This window comes from Mustela lutreola, chromosome 3 (genome assembly GCF_030435805.1).
Source record: "Mustela lutreola isolate mMusLut2 chromosome 3, mMusLut2.pri, whole genome shotgun sequence".
NCBI lineage: Eukaryota > Metazoa > Chordata > Mammalia > Carnivora > Mustelidae > Mustela > Mustela lutreola.
The window spans coordinates 155,413,433-155,421,173 of NC_081292.1; the positions used below are offsets into that span (position 1 = coordinate 155,413,433).

General features: G+C 45.4%; 1 pseudogene; it reads right to left on the reverse strand.

Moving 5' to 3' along the window:
* Window positions 1-880: 880 nt before the first annotated feature.
* LOC131827944 (keratin, type I cytoskeletal 18-like) lies at window positions 881-2,701 on the reverse strand (annotated as a pseudogene).
* Window positions 2,702-7,741: the final 5,040 nt, after the last annotated feature.

Sequence of the window (7,741 nt, forward strand, 5' to 3'; positions counted from 1 at the left end):
ACCATGTCCGCTGTGGGGCCACTCCTTTCTTCGGCAGCCATGGCCAAGTGCATGGCTCAATCTTTCCTTGCACTTGATCGGTCTGGTTAAACCCTTCTATTATCTCGGGCTCTCTTTGGGTACCGTATTCTGCCCATTTTCAACTTGCAACAATCCTGTCTCTTTTCATAAACCTTTGATTTTTGAATGGAGTGTTTTTGTTCTTTTATGACCTGGTTCTGCTCTTAACACCCCCGTTCTGCTTCATCTATTCTTTGATGTCACTGTTTCGGCCCCAGTGTCTTCACCTTGGTTTTTATCTGTCTGTGCTCTCTCTTAAATGCTTCTGAGGTAAGATCTATTTTATTCTTGGAGGGCTTTAGCTATATTCCTTTAGACAGCTCTCTCTATGTCATTGAAAAAAAGTTCCATCATTCTGAAATCTTTAAAGGGAAGCATAACTTCAGTTCTTCACTCTTTTACCTAATTCCCTACATTTTAAGAAATTAATTTCAATCTCTGACATCGCATGAATAGAAATAATAAAATTTTTCACTCTGTGCTTTATGATCTCTGGCATTTTTAAAAAGGATTTTATTTATCTGACAGAAAGAGAGAAAGAGAGCCCAGAGCAGGAGTGGTAGCAGAAGGAAATGGAGAAGCAGGCTCCCCGCTGAGCAGGGAGCCCGATGTGGAGCTCAATCCCAGGACCCTGGGATCATGACCTGAGCTGAAGGCAGACGCTTAACCGACTGAGCCACCCAGGTACCCCAATCTCTGGCATTTTTGCTTATAAGAATCTGAGACCTACGAAATTCAAATGGCTAGCATCGGCTGGAAATACCCTTCTCTCTAAAGTAATGGCATTTAAACTTGAGTAATTGATGGACCTTAAAAAAAAAAAAAAAAAGTTTTCTGGACCTGTATCACTGACCTGATAATTTTATTTATAATAAATTGATGTTTTAATAGTTATGGTCCTGGCTAATTTGGACAGTTTCTTGATTTTAGCAACCCTATGGTGACTCAATTCACTTGCATTTTTTCCCCAAACTATCCTGAAACTTTTGTTCATGAGGAAGATTTATGTGCCATCTTCCTCTTTTCTTTTCTCACAGGTCTTTGGTAATTATAATAGTGGTATGATTGAGTCCTGCAGGGTTGAAAACTACCAGAGCAAATGTGGGCCTGAGGCCTGTTGGTATGCCTGTTCATGAAGTGGGCCTACAGGTTGTTCAAAACATGCTTTTGCATCTATCTATCTATTTATCTATTTATCTACCTCTGAACTTTTTATTGACTTCCTGCTCCCCAAAGGGTACCCTGTTTCTGCTGCCTCAATGTCTCAGAATTTTAGTGTCATTGGTCTCAGATACCACATCGCTGTCCTCAATCCTGCAGGTACTGGCCTTCTGGATAGTTTGCAAGAAATTGTTGCTGTCCAGAGTAACACCAAGACACAAACCCTCCCCGTCTGCCAGCAAGCAATGGTGGGTGGTGATCTCAGTGTCCAGCCTGACCTTGATTTTCAGCAGGGCCTGGTACTCCTGGGTCTGGCACTGTGCCTATTCCCAGGTCTGGGACAGCTCTGACTCCATGTGCAGCAGGACCCACTGAGCTGCTCCATCTACATCGTGTAGAGGGCCCCCAACTCCCGCAGGCTGTTCTCCAAGCTGGCTTTCAGTTTTCTCATCAAGTCCAGGTTGACTGGGCCTTATGTTTCAGCTCCGTGAGAGTCATCTCAGCTGCTCTTATCTCAGCGGTCATCAAGGTGACCACTGTGGTGCTGTCTTCAGTCTGCTGGAACCAGTACTTGTCCAGCTCCTCTTGCTTCTTCTGAGGCAGCTCATCATACTGGGCCCAATGTCTGCTGTGATCTTGAGGTCCGGAGATTTGGGGCATCCAACTCCACCATCAACCCAGAGTAAGCAGTTTGTTTTGTAGACCCTTTACTTCCTCCTCATGGTTCTACATGAAGAGCACCTCCTCCCTGAGGGCCTCGACCTCTGTCTCCAGCTGCAGCCGAGTGACATTGGTGTCATCAGTGATCTTGCAGAGTCTATGGATGTCATTCACAGACTGGTGAATGGTCAGCTCCATCTCAGAGTCAACTCTGAAGTCGTCACTGTCTGTGACATTGGCCACAGAATTTGCAAAGATCTGAGCCCTAAGCTCTTGATGGTCTTGAAGTAATGCCCCCAGTCTCTGACCTTCTCTAAATGTTTCCAGATTTTAATCTCTGGTCTCTGATTATCAGCCTCTAGGCTCCTCACTATCTCTAAGTAGGAGGCCAGGCAGTCATTCAGGTCTTGCATGATCTCCTTCTCACCTGGATGCCCCCTATGCCTGCCAGACCTCTAGCAGCAGAGCCCCATGTCTGGCTCCCTGCTCAGTGGCCAGGCTCCTAGAAGCTGGTGGAGAGGGATATGGAGAGATCTGGGAGCTTGAGCCCTTGGGCACCTGCATATACGCTGGCCAGCCAGACCTGGTGGCTGAGCAACTGCATGGAACCTAGGGACTGATAGTTGGAGAAGAAGGGGGAGTGGGTGGTGAAGCTCTGCTGTTCAGGGAGTAAGTAATGAGAGGCCAGGACTCAGGCTCAGGCCACTGCTCTTGCAATTATTTAGCTTGATTTGAAAAGCCCTTGTAGAAAACATTCACATCTCTGTTATGTGTCTCACTGTTGTTTATCCACTGCCCTGGCTCCTTTCCCAAGATGCATCGTGGGCATCTCCTCCAGCCTCATACCTTCATTGTGCGCAAGGGAGGCGTCCAGTCCTTAACTAAAGACTGTGGACATTTTCTCTCTCTCTCTCTCTTTTTTTTTTTTTTTTTGGTTTTCTTTTTTTCTTTTGGGGGTTCATATCTATAAATTATTTATTTTCTCCAAATCTGGTTTGCTTCTATGATCTTTCAAACTTCCACACTGTGTCTTTTAAACAAAAACCTGAAAATCTGAACTTGAATGGCTCTTCCCCTATTGAAGGATTTGATTAGTCCTAAACCAGTCTGTTCACACAGATTTCTCTCTCCAAATGCAGCTCTATTTTTAAAGTAGAATTACATCCAGATCCTCTCTGTTTGGAGACTCCTAAGCATTAGTTCCAGCCTATGTTCTCATGGGGTCACAGAGACAGCTGTAGTTTGGGATTAAGAGATTCCCAGAGAAATTCCTCCACTTAAACTACAAAACCTTGGAATCTCTTAACTTCCCTGAGGCTCATGTTTGTCATTTGCAAAATGGGATAATGACAGCTACCATCTTGTGATTCTTGTGAAGAGTTCATGAAATACTGTATGCAAAAGCAGGTTCAAAATTCTACATGGATTCTGTATTTTTAGCTGAAGCTCTGTTCACCCTAATTTCATGTGTTTTTCTTTCAGTCCTTCAACATTTCCTTTGGAAGGTCTCCACTTTTCCCTTTGGCTCATTTTTCTTGGCTCAAGTTCTCAGTCACTTCAGTCTTTCTAATGAATTAATTAATCAATCAATTACTCAGCCATTCCTTCATATTTGGATGAAAACGTTGACATCCTGACAGTTGATGTCAGACTTGGTGGGAGCAGGGTGATTATTTGGGGATAAGGTGACTCCCACAGGCTGTGTTTTCCAGGAATCAGGGTAACATAAGAAGTACTAATTGTTGATGTGGAACTGAACAGAAATCAGGAGGAAGGGAAGGGTTGGAGAGTGAGGAAAGGGGGGTGGGAGAGGGGAAGCCATCAGCAAGATGGTGGGAGGAATAGAAGCTTGCCAGGGATACAATGAGCAATGAACAAAATCGTGGGCTGGAGGGAGTGGGAAGTAATAGAAGGTCATACACATAAAATCTGGGAAATCTAATATTCTACTGCAGGTTCTGGTTCCTGTGGTATAAACTCTGCTAAATCTTTTTGGTCAGCTAATCACCCTCTGCAGTAGGCTTTTGGGAAAATTATGGAAAAGGGCTGAATCCCAAGATGAGATCAGGATGGCGGGACTCGGGGACAGCAAATTCACTGGAAGTCAGAGGTGACCATAATAACCCCCTGGAGATTCACAGACATTGTGGCAGGGCTTTGAGCATCCATGTGGGGGAGGATGGGGGCTTGAACTCATCTGATCTGTTTGAAGGGGATGGTCACTCCAGTGACATCCAGACAGTCACTTGAAAACACAATAGGCACCCAAAGCCAGTCATATCCTCCTCAGACTTGGGTTCCATCTAATGCAAGACTGTCACCCCATTATTCCTCTGAGTAACTTCAGAAGTAGCTATTTTTCCGTGTTTTCTATATTCTTTTCCTCATCGAGGACTAATTTTCCCTGGTGGTTTCTGCCTGTGCCTCTTGTTGACTCGTTTGCTCCCACCAACTTTGTTTACCCGTTTCTTTTCTTCAACCTGAAAATGATCTGCATTTTCTACCTTCCTTTCTGAAGTTCCATCCCTCACCGACTTCTCCAACTTCAGCAGTTGTTTCTGTGGGCACTACTGGCCCAGCTGTGTGTGCATGTGAGTGTGTGTGTGCACACACGTGTGTACTTGTTTCTGGCTCTTGTGGCTTTGCACATAACAATGCCAGTCTTGCTTTTATTGTGAAAGATTCTTGGATTGTTTATATAAAACTCCCTTTTGCGTCACAATATTTGTAAAATTTAGTTTACAGAGAGAGAGAGAGTGTGTGTGTGTGTGTGTGTGTCTGTGTGTACACGTGAGTGTTAATCTCTTGGAGGTAACATACTGAAGTATTTCTACATGAAATTATGTTTGGGATTTTCTCTAAAAGAATTCAGAAGGAGAAGTTGAGGGCTGGATGCTCTAGATTCAACAAGATTGGCCACATTGTTGAAGCTCTGTGATGAGTACATGAGCGTTCAGTATAATATTCACTCAACTTTTGCATGTTTGACAATTTCCATAATAAAGTTCTTAACTAAAGACTGTTTATTAAAGATCTGTATGTGGGTTAGTGACCTCCATAGCCAACACATTTTTTTTTTACTGTACGTGACCTCCTCCCCAGCATGCCCCCTGCCAAGCCATTTCTAAGCTCTCTTTCCATGTGGATTTGCTGGCATGCCTATTTTCCTTCCGTCTAGAATTTCGTGGAAGGTGGGGGCGACTTCTTACTCTTCTTACTCATCTTTGTGTCGCAGTGCCTACCACAGAGTGGCTTGAACTGAACTGAAAAGAGCTGAAGAAAAGTGTCTGCCCGACAACCCCCAGCCTCGCACTTTCTGACGCAGGCCTCCGTCACTGTCATGGCTTTTGCTGGGCCTGTGTACGTATCCCAGGGGCTTCTAACTGAGTGGAGCCACAGCACATCCATGCAGGGCTGGAGAGGGAGGGAGAGGGAATAGCCCCTTTGGCTTTCTACATAGGCAGCCATATCACCACAAAGTACTTTTATTGGCCTGGCCCTTTTCCTCTTATACATTCTCTCTCTCTCTCTTTTTTAAGTTCTTATTTATTTATCTGACAGAGAGAGACACAACAAGAGAGGGAACACAAGCAGGGGGAAGTGGGAGAGGGGGAAGTGGGAGAGGGTGAAACCCCCACCAAGCAGGGAGCCCGATGTGGGGCTTGATCCCAAGACCCTGGGATCATGACCTGAGGCGAAGGCAGACGCTTAACGACCGAGCTACCCAGGTGCCCCTCCTCTTATACATTTTCTGAGATAATTTCAATTCCTTTCATATCTGAAGTTCTCATCAAACTTCTTACTTTCTAAGATGTGGTGGTTTGAGTGACTGTAACTGTGGACCAAAATCCATGCTGGGCTCCTGACTGCACAGCGGTTTCCCTTTGAGCTGTCTCACTTCCCTTGCAATACACCTTCCAACTTAGAGGGAGAGAATGGCATCCTCTTCTTCTTCTTTTCTGGGGGTGGCTGGCCCTCCTGCCGCCCCGGGAGAGGCAAATCTATCAGTGCCACCATCCCAGCTTCCCATTTCCCTTATCATCCTCTCCCATTTACTCCCCTCTTCCATCTGGCCCCAATCTTCAGCTTTTCCCTTAATTCCTATTCTAGATTCATGTTATACCATCTCTAATTGTTCTCCTGCTACTATAGTTCTGGCAGCTTCTAGAACTGTCATCCTGGTACTACCATGCTCTCACTACTCTTGAAATGGCTCATTACAAATCTCAGTGTCCCTTTTGTCTTCTTCCTAGTGTGCCACTGGGAAGGTTAAACTGGGGGTGGGAGGGTCTGGTGTCATTATGCCCATTTGACAAGATTCTGAAAGGCTAAGTAGCTTGTTTAAGGTTGAAGAACTAGTGAAGATCAGGGGCGCCTGGGTGGCTCAGTTGGTTAAGCATCTGCCTTTGGCTCAGGTCATGATCCCAGGGTCCTGGGATTGAGCCCTGTGGATTGGGCTCCCTGCTCAGCAGGCAGTTTGTTTCTCCCACCCTCTCTGCTGCTCCCCTGACTCTTGCTCTCTCTCTCTCTCTCTCTCTCTCAAATAAACAAATAAATAAATAAAATCTTTGGGGGAAAAAAAAAAGAACAAGTAAAGGTCAGAAGTAGAAACTTAGTCTCCTAATCTCGGTCCAGTGTTCCAGTTAGCATCTAACATCCTCTTTATATTCTGCTCCTGTCCCCTGGGGAGTCGTGTCTGACCTTGAACTTCTGTGCATTTACAAGAACGATGTGCCTTGCAACACTTACCTTTCTGGAATATTTCTGACAATGGTCCAGAGGACTGGAAACTGAGCTAAGCCAAAGTGGGGTGGTTAGGACTCACTGTCTTATTGATTCATGCTGGCACTGACTGAAATTTCAATATTGTCTCTCCAACAATTTTCTTATTTCTGAAAAAGAGCCAAAATGCAGGGTAGGAGGCAAGATGCAACAGCAGGATCACTGGACTTTAGCCAAGCACTTCTGGAGTTTCAGGAATCAGAGCTAGGCATGGCACCAGGTCACACTCCAAGGGTTATCAACCTATAACATGATGGCCTAGAGTACTGACCACTTTTTTGGGTCAAGACAGGTGCTGACTGTTGGATAGCATTATTAATGAGAAGTGCAGACAGTGATGCTGTGATAGCTAAGCTTTGTAGAAAAAGGATGTGGTACTATCACCTGAAGGTACCCCTGGATATTCACATGTGAGTATACAGAGAGAGAGAAAGAGAGAGACAGAGGGAGAGTGTGTGTGTGTGTGTGTGTGTGTGTGTGTGTGTGGAGGGTAGGAGAGAGCTAGAGCTGGTTTAGCCTGGCAACACTTTCCCTCCTATTCCTCCCTTCAACTAAAACAATGGGTTAGGGATGCCTAGGTAGCTCAGTCATTAAGTGACTGACTTCGGCTCAGATCATGATCCCAATGTCCTGGGATTGAGCCCCACATCTGCTCCTTGCTCAGTGGGGAGCCGCTTTTCCCTCCCCCTCTGCCTGCTACTCCCCCTGCTATTGCGCTATCTGACAAAAAAACGAATAAAATCTTTATTAAAAAAAAAAACAAAACAAAAACCAGGGTGTCTGGGTGGCTCCGTGGGTTAAGCCTCTGCCTTCAGCTCGGGTCATGATCTCAGGGTCCTGGGATCGAGCCCCACCTCAGGGTCTCTGCCTCAGCAGGGAGCCTGCTTCCCCTCCTCTCTCTGCCTGCTGCTCTGCCTACTTGTGATCTCTCTCCCTCTGTCAAATAAATAAAATCTTTAAAAAAAAATAAAAAAATAAAACCAATATCTATACCCTAATCACAATGCCCTACAGCATCATGACTCCCCACCCCCAGGTTCAAGAGCATGAACTTTGTGGGAAGCCCTGAACAAATCTT